The 14,253-nt window shown below is 44.0% G+C and overlaps 1 long non-coding RNA gene across 1 annotated transcript; it reads right to left on the bottom strand.

Moving 5' to 3' along the window:
• Positions 1 to 3,749: 3,749 nt before the first annotated feature.
• On the bottom strand, positions 3,750 to 12,552 carry LOC130274172 (uncharacterized). Its single transcript, XR_008844272.1, has 3 exons — positions 12,456 to 12,552; positions 8,397 to 8,499; positions 3,750 to 3,862 (listed from the first exon to the last, which is right to left on the bottom strand). It is a non-coding gene; the product is annotated as an uncharacterized LOC130274172 (long non-coding RNA).
• Between the last annotated feature and the right edge of the window lie 1,701 nt (positions 12,553 to 14,253).

Genomic DNA, 14,253 nt, shown 5'->3' with positions numbered 1-14,253 from the left:
CCCTCTTCCCCCCCTCCCTACTCCCTTGCCCTCTGGTTTGCCCGCTGTGGATGAAATATCTCGTGATCTTTCCACCATATGGAAAGAGACCCAAAATTCTCTTTTACAGGCCTCATCACGCATGAAGAAGTTTGCTGATAGAAAAAGAAGAGCTCCCCCCATTTTTTCTCCTGGAGACAAGGTATGGCTCTCCGCTAAATATGTCCGCTTCCGTGTCCCTAGCTACAAATTGGGACCACGCTATCTTGGTCCTTTCAAAATCTTGTGCCAGATTAATCCTGTCTCTTACAAACTTCTTCTTCCTCCTTCTCTTCGAATTCCTAATGCCTTTCACGTTTCTCTTCTTAAACCACTTATCATCAACCGTTTTTCTCCTAAGTTTGTTTCTCCCACTCCTGTTTCCGGCTCCTCGGACATCTTCTCCGTTAAAGAGATACTGGCCTCCAAGAAGGTCAGAGGGAAAACCTTTTTCCTGGTCGATTGGGAGGGTTGTGGTCCTGAAGAGAGATCCTGGGAACCTGAGGACAATATCCTAGACAAAAGTCTGCTCCTCAGGTTCTCAGGCTCTAAGAAGAGGGGGAGACCCAAGGGGGGGGTACTGTTACGCCGAGCGCTCCGGGTCCCCGCTCCTCCCCGGAGCGCTCGCTTCACTCTCGCTTCACTCTCGCTGCCGCAGCGCTCCGGGCAGCTCTACTGACCCGGTGCGCTGCGATACCGTCTCCAGCCGGGATGCGATTCGCGATGCGGGTGGCGCCCGCTCGCGATGCGCATCCCGGCTCCCGTACCTGACTCGCTCTCCGTCTGTCCTGTCCCGGCGCGCGCGGCCCCACTCCCTAGGGCGCGCGCGCGCCGGGTCTCTGCGATTTAAAGGGCCACTGCGCCGCTGATTGGCGCAGTGGTTCCAATTAGTGTGTTCACCTGTGCACTCCCTATTTATACCTCACTTCCCCTTCACTCCCTCGCCGGATCTTGTTGCCATTGTGCCAGTGAAAGCGTTTCCTTGTGTGTTCCTAGCCTGTGTTCCAGACCTCCTGCCGTTGCCCCTGACTACGATCCTTGCTGCCTGCCCCGACCTTCTGCTACGTCCGACCTTGCTTCCTTCTACTCCCTTGTACCGCGCCTATCTTCAGCAGCCAGAGAGGTTGAGCCGTTGCTAGTGGATACGACCTGGTCACTACCGCCGCAGCAAGACCATCCCGCTTTGCGGCGGGCTCTGGTGAAAACCAGTAGTGACTTAGAACCGGTCCACTAGCACGGTCCACGCCAATCCCTCTCTGGCACAGAGGATCCACCTCCTGCCAGCCGGCATCGTGACATACCTGTTGACCCGGAAGTGACGTTTTTGTGGAACTCAGCTTAAGCACGTAGTGGTCTTTGTCCGAACAGAGTTGGCCCAACTTTAAATAAGCAGAACTGTTGGACCTGCACATGAACTCTCCGTGCCTTAAGAATCCATAAATGCCCAAAAATAAGGCAGCTTTTAATGCCAGGCTATTGCCATAACCAAAAGGCATTTGTTCGAGGACATCAGCCAACTCCCTAAACAGCGGACCTGACTTTTAGACACCCCCTTCAAAGCTGTCCTGATAGCATGGGAGCAGAACAATGAAGCTCTGTCAGGATGTGACAGGGTGATGTAATGTTGAACACCGGACAAATAAATCTTGATTGTGTTGTATGCAAGATGAAGGGTGGAGTGGCAAAACCATATAAATGCTAATAGGAATGAAACACTATAGTGTTCTGCCTACACACATAAGCAAAAACCAATAAATGACTTCAGAACAACACTTTGCAGCTTTGAAAAAAATGTGCGATGTGTGTGTGTGTTGTGTGTGTGTTCATATCACTCTATTCAGAGGAACCTCATGATATTAAGATGGGCAATATCTAATCAATAGACATCAATATGGAATGCTAGATACATTCTCCGCCCCCTTCTAACCACTACAAATCACATGACTCCATGAATGTTGAAATCCATCTAATATATAAATTCTGGACATTCTGGACTATTTTTCTATACATGACTTTGGTAAGACATTAAGACAATTAGCAGAGATATATGATCTTGCTCTATATTTTAGGAGGAACAAGTTTCCTGTGTGGGAAATAATATTTATAACACTTAGCTTGGCGAGTAGGAATTCTATCAATATGTTTAAGCAATTATTTAATGCTTTCATAGATTATGAGTCTTGATTTTTCTGCAGGTAAAATGAAGTCTCACAATATCCTAAAACTATGATCTCAATATCAAGATAGTTAATTATTTTATTTTATTAATTTAGTCGCCAATCTAAATGGTATAATTCACTCCACATTATCCCAATTAGTCTTAATTAAATGGAATACCATTTTTGTGTCTCTTACCAAAACTCTGTAAGAACCTTACTTCTGCTCTGAGGAACACTGAACGGTCCATCTCATCGTCAGGGACAGCCATTGGGTCGGTACCGTGTAATCAGTCCGGCATCTGGAATCTCACATGGCTTCCATGGCATCCATCTTGTGGACCTCTTCCCTTTGTCTTGTGCTTTCAGTTAGAGCAGTTCAGCTTCCAGTTCAGTATCAGCTCTCAGTATTCAGCTTTCAGTCTCTGGAGCTAACATCTGTTTTACCATACTTTTTAATTGGTTAGATACACCCTCCTAAATTGGAATTCCCCAATGAATGTAGGTTGGGCATGTACATATGGTAATGGCTATGACATCACTATACTACCCAGAATGCATTGAGCATATCACCCATAATGCCTTTCCTGTCAGTGTAATGTCACCTACCCATACACTAGGGGTTGCTATTGCATAAGCAATTAGCATCATTACCATTGAGGGTTAACTGTCAATAATTGGTCTTAAACCAACATTCCCCATTTTGAAATATGGAGCACTAGATTATCAAAAAGATCTTACTTTTTGACATCTTAAGTAATCAAACCCTGGATTCTTATAGACATACAGTCTCCAATTAGACATCCTAAATTTATTGGAAAGATAAAAAATCATCAAGGTCTCTAACACAGATGTGTGAATGTTTATGTCCAGTCAAATGGGTAATTAACTGTTAAACAGCATAACTTTCACTAAGTCTTAGGAATACTCCACTAGTCGTTATCTCACCCCCCTTTACTTGGGTGAATTTTAGTAGTGATGTCTAGAGAATGTAATCAGACCCCTTATTAGTCATTAATCTCAAACACCATAAATAAACTACAGATACAAGGAGCATTGTACTCCCAGACTGTCATTAGAGATGCAGTAGAGATGAAACATCAGAAATTGGCCTATTTTGATTATACGCAAAATGGCTGATATTATGCTATTATGCTATGAAACATTAAAACATAGTGATTCATTTTTGGGGTGTAATTAGCATGACAGTGTGAAGTGTGTGTGTGTGTGGTGTGTGTGTGTTCATAAAATTTTTACCCCGGTACCCACCGCCACAGGCCCGGAGCATCAAAAATGGTGCTTCTGGGCCTAGGTGGTAAAAGGCTGGCATTATTTAGGCTGGGGAGGGCCAGGCTGTTGAGAATAAAAAAAGGGGGAACCCTATGTTTTTTTTTGCATAAATAATTAAAATATTTAAAATTATTAAAAAAACGCTTAGGGTCTCCCCCCCCCTCCTATTTTTTTGTTGCTAACGCTAAGCCCAGCTTAATAATGGACTCCCTCTATAAGACAGCTTCCACTACTAAGCCTGTCAAGTAAATAAAAAAATAAAACACACAACACGTTTAAAAAAAAATTCTTCCAAAAAAACACTACTCGTTAACTATTTTATTAACATTAAACAAAGAAAAAATGCTGGTCATCGACGTAGTCAACCGGATCCGATGTAGTCCACAGGATACACGGATCTGAAATGAGAAAAAAAAAAACATGAAAAATAGGTTAACACATTTATTGTCACCCGCTCGCACATCTTCCGCACTGCACGACTAGAACTCCCAGCATGCCCTTACAGTAAGCCGTCCCCCCCCCCCTTCTCCCCAGCTTTTCTCCCCAGCGTTTTATTTTTTATTTTACCTCACCTGGCCGCACTCCGGCAGGCTGCAGGTCTTCCGGGACTGTGGTGCCTGTAAAGCATTAAAAGCATGCCGAGTGACGATCCCTGCCCGCTCTTCTTCTGTGCGGCGTAAGGGACTTCCCCGGCGCTACGGCCACTTTCACCACTGCGGTTGCAGGGAAAGACGTCCCTTACGCTGCGCAGAAGAGGATCGTCACTCAGCATGCTTTCAATGCTTTACAGGCACCACAGTCCCGGAAGACCCGCAGCCTGAACCTGAGCTTGCCAGAGCGAGGCCAGGTGAGGTAAAATCACTCTGCAGCCGCCCAGGCTCCGTTATATTTTCTCCCTGCTACCCTCACTTCTAATGGACACTGTTTTACACCCCTCCCCTGCTTGTTTCCCACCTGCCCACGCCGCACATCTCCTGCCTGCTACAATACTACAACTCCCAGCATGCCCCGACTGTATGGGCATGCTGGGAGTTGTAGTCTTGCAACAGGTAGAAGACAGATGGGAGATGTGCAGCGTGGGTGTGAGACAAGGGGGGAATATAAAGCAATGTCCTTGTCTTTGTAAGGGTAGCGGGGAGAAAATATGAAGGAGCCCAGGCTCCGTTATAGGGTTGTAATATCATATTTCCCACTGGAGCTGTGATCACGGCTGCCAGTGGGAAATATAAAATTTGCTCTCCAAAGCCGTTTTTTGTAAGCCAGGTCCAGGCTGGCTTACATTTACGCTGTTTTGGAAGGCTTGCGACTTCCGCACTTGATAAATCCCTGACCACTGCAAAAAAAGGGTACGTTCACATACGCAGATATTCACAGCGTATTTCGCTGCGAATCTGCTGGTGAAGGCCCCGCTTTATGCTGGCTTTACATGTGCCTGCTGGTAGCGGCAATACGCCGCTACGAGCAGACACACTGCAGCGATGTGCGCGGCGTACTCGCACATCGCGGCCGCTCTCCCTTCTCTAAGCTAGGCAGAGAGCTCCCGCGATGTGCGAGTATACTGCGACTCGCATATCGCAGTGTGCCTGCTGGTAGCGGTGTATTGCCACTACGAGCAGGCACATGTAAAGCCAGCATAGAGCGGGCCTTCACCAGCGGATCTGCAGCATAAAATACGCTGAAAAACCGCACGTTTGAACGTACCCAGAAAAATGAAATTCACTTTCATAAGCTCTTTTGTAGCTTTTTGCTTACAGCCAAAAGTCACACAAAAATTTGCTTAGGTGCTTATGCGACTTATTGTGCGACATTTGTAAGCAAAAAAAGAGCTCTAAATCCCTTGATAAATGTCCCCCTATGTGTTCATATGGTGTCCTAAGGCCTAGTCTAGAGAATGGGGAGACAAGCTGCTTAGACACTTACTCATTCTTTGCTAGCTAAGTCAAGACTCACAACTAATTGGTTTAGAATGTATTTCCTTCCTTAGGTCCAAGCATCAGATTTTAACATTTACTGTATAACGTGTGGCAATGCGTTATGTTTGGTAAAATCTTCATTCTTACTATCCCTGGGGAACGTTTCTGCCCCCAGGGATGGTGACGATATGAAGTTTGTAAATTTCCTTGTCGACCCCATAAGTAGTCCCCTGGGCAGGTGTTTTTTATAGTTATATGGTGCAAATCATTATATTTAGCTCACCAGTTCGGTGCCTGGTTTCTTTTCCTTGTCTGGTGTTCTTTTGACGTTACTTTAAAATCTTCCCTGAAGATACTGTTTGTTACTGGGTTCCCATGACAGGCGCTCACATTTCACTCAGTGTTGTCGGCCATGTTGTGAGCGCAACGTCACTTACTCAGCCGTGACATTTTCTGCTGCACCTCCTCCCAGCTGCCGCTCTGCCCAGCTCCTCATGATTATGGTAATCACATTTGCATTTTTTTTTTTTACGGAGTCGTTAGCAGTTATTGGCTAATGATCAGCCAATAGCTGTTACGAACGGACTCTGCAGCACCTTTCTTCTTACTTGTTGTGCGCATTTCTGTTCCTTGCTGTACAGCGTCCTTAGCAACTGACTTACTTCTGAGCAGACTCCTTTAGTGCTGAGGGACTACTACTACTCCCATCTTGGAACATGCTAGTTTCCATCATGGGAGTAGTAGTTCCCCTGCTGCTGGAGTCCGCCGTCGGCTGGGGAGGCTACACCAGTGTTTGTACTACTACGCCCATCATGGAACAGTCTGTTCCATGTTGGGGGTAGTAGTACAGGGGCTGAAGGATTGATAGCACCGGGTCTCAATTCTGACACCCGATGCAATCAGCAGTTATAAAGCAGGGGAGCGAGCGGCATGCTGCATTACTCTGTGTTGAATATACTGTTTAAACTTTCATTTTTAAATCCCCCGCCAGGACTGAGGAGCCATTCGGGGCTCCCTGCACGGTTTTTAAACTACTACTGTGTTAACCCTAAATGTATGCCCCCATGCAAATGTATAATAATTTATTGGCCCCAGTGTGCATAAGTTTATCCCCCCCCCCCATGGCCATATCCCCCGTGACCATATCCCCCTCAGCAGTGGAGTACCCCTTTAAATAGTCCCGTTGGCTGCACTGTATCCACGCCTTCTCCGGAGACGCAGGCTGTCAATCACGTGGAGAGGGTGTGATTACAGTGCTACCAATGGGACTAGGTAAGTATAGCCCCCTGCCCAGGGGACTACTTACAGGGTTGGCAGGGAGACTTACAAACTTTATATCCTTACCATCCCTGAGGCCAGGAACATCCTCCCAATGATGGTAAGGATGAAGATTTTACCATATATAACACATTGCCATGCTTTACATATGGTAAAATCTGATGCTTGGTACCCTTTAAAGGGGTACTCCACTGGAAAACATTTTCTTTTAAATCAACTGGTGCCAAAAAGTTAAACAGATTTGTAAATTACTTCTATTAAAAAAATCCCAATCCTTCGACTACTTATCAGCTGCTGTATACTACAGAGGAAGTTCTTTTTTTTTTTGAATTTCCTTTCTGCCTGACTACAAGTGCTCTCTGCTTTCACCTCTGTCCATTTTAGGAACTGTCCAGGGTAGGAGCAAATCCCCATAGCAACCCTCTCTTACCCTGGACAGTTCCTGACATGGACAGAGGTGTCAGCAGAGAGCACTTGTGGTCAGGCAGAAAGGAAAATCGAAAAGAAAAGAACTTCCTGTGGATTGTACACCAGCTGATAGGTACTGGAAGGAATGGGATTTTTTTTATAGAAGTCATTTACAACTCGGTTTAACTTTTCTGGCACCAGTTGATTTAAAAGAAAATGTTTTCCAGTGGAGTACCCCTTGAAGTAGCTGTTTTGAGAAAAGGACATTGCCCCCTTACAGTCTTACCACAATACAACCACTAGATGACAGCAACGCTCTTAATAGACATAAGAAGATTAAGGCTGCATAAATGGCAAACACGTAAATGCATAACACGAAAGTGCATAAAAAGGGGTTACCACATATGACAACCGTTAGTCAGCACAAAAAATGCGCATTGGGAATTTTTAAGAACCTGACAAAAGAACCATCCTACCCTGTGAACTGTCTAAGTACTGTGCTGTGATCACACAGGTACTACAGCTGGGCCCACCCAAATCTCCACGGCAGTGTGATTCACATCATAGGCGTACCTTACATAACAATTTCAATGGAAAAATTAAAAATTTTATGGCTGTCAGAATTTACGGAGGCAAAAATTGTCCATAGGGTTGAATGGCACTGTATTCCCAACCTACAATTATATCTGACATGTAAAATAACCGATCTTTACATAATAACTGTGTATCACCATCTACCCCCCGAATGTATAAGGCATTGTGCACTACACATTACAAGAACAACGTGAACATTAGTAATACAGATCTGTTAATCATTCTTTTTGTTATCTGCTTTGTATATAATTCCCATGCACTTCCCAATGGTTTACTAGCTAAATGAATCATGTCCAGACTGCTCCAGATAAGAAATGAATTCAGCCATTTCTCATTTCTAATTTCTATTGAGTATGAGCAGCAAAGCATTCCCAGCTGTCATTTTTATTTACCCCACACATATTTTGGCCGCACCTGTAGACCAGTGTTTTCCCACCAGTGTGCCTTCAGCTGTTGCAAATCTACAACTCCCAGCATGCCCGGACAGCCTGTGGCTGTCCGGGCATGCTGGGAGTTGTAGTTTTGCAACAGCTGCAGGCACACTGGTGGGGAAACGCTGCTGTAGACATTTGCTGGAAGTTGTAGTTTTGCAACAGCTGCAGGCTCACTGGTGGGGAAACTCTGCTGTAGACATTTGCTGGAAGTTGTAGTTTTGCAACAGCTGCAGGCACACTGGTGGGGAAACGCTGCTGTAGACATTTCAGTCGGTGCGATATTGTTACATCAGGATTACACAAACCTTGTATCATGGAACTGTAATAGGACATTTGTAGATTTTTTGCATCCTACTGAACCTCTTGCCATATAGAGGTTGTTTCCTGTCGGATTCCATATGGATCAGGCTGGAAAAAAAAAACATTGTTCATACCGCATCTGTGATGGCATATACAATAGTAAATGTCCTTGTCTTATTTAACATACTATTGTGATAGCCTGGGGGGATGTAGGGTATGGGGAGCGTATCTGTGCGGTAACTAAAGGGTGCTTGTTAACCCTTCCTATTCGTGACGCCAGGGTGAGGGCTCCTCAGTAATGCTTGTCCTACCGCCACCCTTCCCAAGAGCGATAGGGAGGTCTATAATAATAGACCAGCAGGCACCGACGAAAGTGCCACAGTCTACACCGGTTAAAGAGGTGAGGCCGGATCAACTGGCACCAACCACGAGTCCAGTGGCCTCAGCAGCGGCCATTAATTTTGTCGTCAGTGTAAATCCATCAGTATCCCAATCCACCCTTACCAATGTTTCTTGGGATACTGCGATTCATCCTATGAGAGAGTCCCCACCTCGCTCTTCTCGTTTCATGTCTGAGAGGAGAAAGAATCCTGATAGACGAGGGGCGGGTTCCAGAAGATCTCACATGTAAAGCTGCAGATATCTTGTTTTGCTTGTTATTAACTGTCCGGTATCCAGTACCTTTGTTTCCCTGACAGACTATGCTGTTAAGTAACCTGTTAAAAGAAAAGTGCCTGGCAGGACTATGCCATGAAAGTTCCTGGTTAAGCAACGCAACCACTAAGCTTTTGCCCGGCTCCTTGGCCGAGAGACTCCTGGTTCTAGGAGAATTTGTAAGTTTGTGCCTGGCCTTGGTAGTAGCCGTGTGAGAATGTGGACTCATAACACAGGTGGACTGTTGATCCTTGTGTGCCTGTTCAATGTACATATGCCGAAGATATCTTTATGTTGCGCTGTTGTGTATAAATAAAATCTGTTGACATCAAATGTCAACATTGTGTACAGTGTTATTGTACAGAAGTATCAACTCCTGTACCTCAAATGCATATTTTCTTCAGGTGTTATAGTGGTTACTCTAAGGTACCCTCCCAGCTCCTCTGGGAGTAACATTACTACTACCTCTCACTAGCACCTATTCATACCTTCCTCTAAGATGCCAAGACTGACTTCATCCAATATCATGTACACATAGTACATCTCATAACTCTCATTAGTGTACTCCCAAATAAAATGTAGTACACATAAGTTTAAGACATATCTCACATATTATATATGTCCCTCCCAGGATCCTCTATTGTTACATACATGTAGCTCCATTAAAGCTTGTATACAGTACGAAGAAAAGAAGAGCTTAACCATGAATTGTGAACTATAAAATCGGTAAATTCAGTACTGGGACTGTTACAATATTGAGACTTGATATATGCGTACCTATGTTTTTATGAAATATTAATAAAGTATTGATTTTATAGTTCACAATTCATAGTTAAGCTCTTCTTTTCTTCGTACTGTATACAAGCTTTAATGGAGCTACATGTATGTAACAATAGAGGATCCTGGGAGGGACATATATAATATATATAATGATGGTTAGAAATGATACAAATCTCCACCCAGTTAGAACTATTGTGTTAAAAATAAAAAAAATATAGTAAAATATCAGTCAAATGTTATTGGGTATTAAATTTCATGCATAGGTAATAAGTGCATAATAAAGTAAAGTAAAATGTGGATATCTACAGGATCTCTAGATAAGGTCATACTTTACTATCCTGTTTGTGATTCAATCTTCCACAATTCCGTTATAATGATTTTAGAGCTTGTATGGACATTCTATAATGCACAAGGACTCTTTGTTACTCATCTACAGCCTGATTAAGGACATTCGTAATTTATGTCCAGGGCTGTTTTGGACTTTATCATTTCGTCCATCTGTCTTTGGGGACCTTCGTTGAGGACTACTCGTTTTAAGTCAGGGGGTTTGTGGTGTCCCGGTACAGGACTTGGTCCAGTCCCTCTGTCTAAAGTCCCCTCAGCCAGAGTCCCTCCATGCTAGTAGGGCTCTCTTGGAGGGCTACCCCTAGTCGCGGAACCTGAATTACGGTCCCCTATACAAAGACTTTTCTACAGTTGCATAAAATATGCAGTAAAGTTTATTCCAGTTTCATCAAACATCTGCTGTGGACATTCAATTATTTCTCCCTGCTGCTTGTGGGACGGTTGGCGGTAAGAACATTAACCATTAGGAAACCACACCCTGGCGTCACAACAACAAAGGGTTAATACTAGAGATGAGAGAACTTACAGTAAATTCGATTCATCACGAACTTCTCGGCTCAGCGGTTGCTGACTTTTCCTGCATAAATAAGTTCAGCTTTCCTGTGTTCCGGTGGGCTGGAAAAGGTGAATACAGTCCTAGGAGTCTTTAAGCGCTACAGACTATTTGCCACACTGAGATACCAGCACTTTTTTACCCTGTATATTATATGTTTATTTTATTTTATTTTATTTCATTGTATGAATATTTTATACATTCACTAAATTGCTAATCGTGGTGAGTCCGATGTAAGGGCCCTACAAAGGACACCTCAAGCACTATCATTGTAATAATAAATTACATTTTTTTAATTAATTCACTGGATCTACATCATTTTTTACATATATTTTATATACACCCATTTATTGGTGACAATCAAGCCCAGACTTGAGGAAAGTGTACCCCCACTTTATACATTGTTCACAAGTTGTATGGGATACACACACAACCTACATCAATAAGGCCACAAATACAAAAACTGTGCATACAAAAATATGGAATGTACTACATCAACCAAAACAACCCAATAAACAACCCCAATAGTATCTAAGAAAGATTAAATCAAGCAAATCTAATGCAAAATGTATCACATTTTATTAAACACATAATATAAACAAATGACATGGAAAACCCTTGGATACCCCCCTATAGAAAACACAAACACTTCAGACATACTTTATCACAGTATGATAAAGTGAGTATTGCTATATATTGCACAGCCTATGGGTCTACATGAGACATTCAAGTAGCTTAAATATAAAGGTCACTGAATCGCATATGCATGCTTGTATGTAACAATAACTTATAGCTATGTCTCATGTGCAGCATACCTAACAATAAGACAGTCACCATGGATACATACCAAGTAAACATACCAATCACGGCGAATCAATGCGCACCGCTCCGGTGTTCCCACACCTCACACTCCAACGCGTTTCACCCCACTTCGTCTGGGAGTGGGAGTCTGAAGTGTTTGTGTTTTTTATAGGGGGTATCCAAGGGTTGTCCATGTTATTTGTTAATATTATGTGTTTAATAAAATTTCATACATTTTGCATTAGATTTGCGTGATTTGATCTTTCTTAGATACTATTGGGGTTGTTTATTGGGTTGTTTTTGTATGGGATACACAACCTTTTGCACATTAGTACTCGTCTGGCAGTAATACTATTGTCCCTATTATCGGGTTGCAGCTACCTATACACGTTTTTAGTAATAAAAATAAAGGCAGAGGGTGGTTTATAATGATGGGGGCAGTGAACTGGGAGGATGATAAGATTTAACAAGATCATGAGAGGTTCTCTTTAAACATGGAGCGTTTAAATCCAGTTTTTTTCTGTGGAGTGACACACTGCCCCATATGCTGGTGTGATGATCTGGAAAGCCATCACATATAATATTTGTAGGACATCCTGCGGCCACATGTGTTGCCCCTCATGGCTTCCACCTGCCATTTTTCAGCATTTTTGACCCTCACACAGCAAGCATTTCACAGGAATGTCTCCTCCAGATTGTAACACTTCCTTGGCCTGCCTGGTCACCAGATTTATCACAAATCGAGCATTTATGCGACCAGTTGGGATGCCAGCTTCAGCAACCTACAAGTGTACAAGGCCCAGCTGTAACATATGTGGGCAAATGTGCTGCAGGATGTTATAGGGAACCTGTATGTTGTAGTTTCCCCAAAAGACTTATTCTTTTACTCTAATATTGTAATCACTTATGTATATTATGGTTATAGTCATACATAAGTTTCATTCCATGCCAATAACTCATTCCTGGTGCATTATTTTTATGTCACTATGGGGGAGATTATCAAAACCTGTGCGGAGGAAAACTTGCCCAGTTGCCCATAGCAACCAATCAGCTTGCTGCTTTCATTTTTATGAAGGCCTGTGAAAAATGAAAGAAGCAATCTGATTGGTTGCTATGGGCAACTGGGCAAGTTTTCCTCCGCACAGGTTTTGATAAATCCCCCTCTAAGTGTATCCACAGCCTACGCCATTATAGTAGGTATATACAGTAACCTGTTGTGCAGGGCATCCTGTGTGATTTCAGTTATCATTATTATTACTAATGGACACTCCAAGTCTGTCATTACCTTCATATGTCTCATATCTGTCAGCACGTCTATGCTGCCCCTTCTGAGGGTATTTTGCAGTAATGTCCCTTCCCCCTGGCCTTGATTGATCCCTACACAGTATGGGTATATTCACACAGGGGAGATTTGTTGCAATCATTTATGTGACTGTCTTCTTTATCCAAATACGGATTGCAGAAATCCATGTGCTTGCCACCAGAACAAGTCCGTTCAGATGAATGTGACTTATTTTTGGTCACAGAAATTTCTGCAATATATCTGTCTCGTATCATGTGCGAATACACCCTAATACCTGAGACTTTTTTGCAGTGCTACTTATTTATTTGAACTATGAAGTGGTAGCGGCAGTCCACAAGATTGTATACAGCAGTGAACGGGCCACAGCACAGAACAAGGCTACACAACGATTTTGGCTATACAGTGACCCCCCCCCCCCCCCCCGACCTACGATGGCCCCGACATACGATCATTTCAACATACGATGGCCTCTCAGAGGCCATGGCATGTTGAAGGCAGCATCAACATACGATGCTTTTGTATGTCGGGGCCATCGCATAAACGGCTATCCGGCAGCGCAGACTGCTTCAGCTGCCACCGGATAGCCGTTTACGGTGCCCCGTGTGGTCTGCTGACGAACACTCACCTGTCCTCGGGGCTCCGGCACGTCCTCTTCGGGATCCCCTGCATCGTCAGCGCTCTCCATCGTCGTCATCACGTCGCTGCGCACGCCGTCCCGTCATCCAATAGGAGCGGCGTGCGGAGCGACGTGATGGCGGCGACGGAGAGCGAGGATGTCTGGGAAGCAGAGGCCTTGCCGGAGCGATGGAAGGCGACATCCAGGGCAGCGGTGATGGTCCGGAGTGGCAGGGACACGTGAGTATAACCTCCAATACCAGTGGTCTTCAACCTGCGGACCTCCAGATGTTGCAAAACTACAACTCCCAGCATGCCCGGACAGCCGTTGGCTGTCCGGGCATGCTGGGTGTTGTAGTTTTGCAACATCTGGAGGTCCGCAGGTTGTAGATCACTGTCCTATACTTTACATTGCACGGATCCCTCAACATACGATGGTTTCAACAAACAATGGTCCATTTGGAACGGATTACCATCGTATGTTGAGGGACCACTGTACTAGCTTATCTCACATCTACCATTTTTATTTATATGCATTTTTAAGGATATATCAGCAGCAACAAGCTTCAGCTTTAATAACCAGCTATTTATTTACTCAAATGAAGACCCAGGGCCACAATGGTCGTGATTTGCTTACACAAACACCCACGGAGAAGAGCTCCTAGAATTTTGAAGGCTCAGTAGAAATCAGGCATTGAAATTTATAAATAGATAAAATGATGGCCATTTGTGTCCAATTTCTCATCCGAAAACAGGATAGTGCTTTCGTCATAGATTGTAGAGAGGCATGCTGCCATCTGGTGGACATACA

The sequence above is a fragment of the Hyla sarda genome, chromosome 5 (assembly GCF_029499605.1).
Source record: "Hyla sarda isolate aHylSar1 chromosome 5, aHylSar1.hap1, whole genome shotgun sequence".
Taxonomy (NCBI): Eukaryota; Metazoa; Chordata; class Amphibia; order Anura; family Hylidae; genus Hyla; species Hyla sarda.
This window is presented reverse-complemented; position numbering and strand designations above follow the sequence as displayed.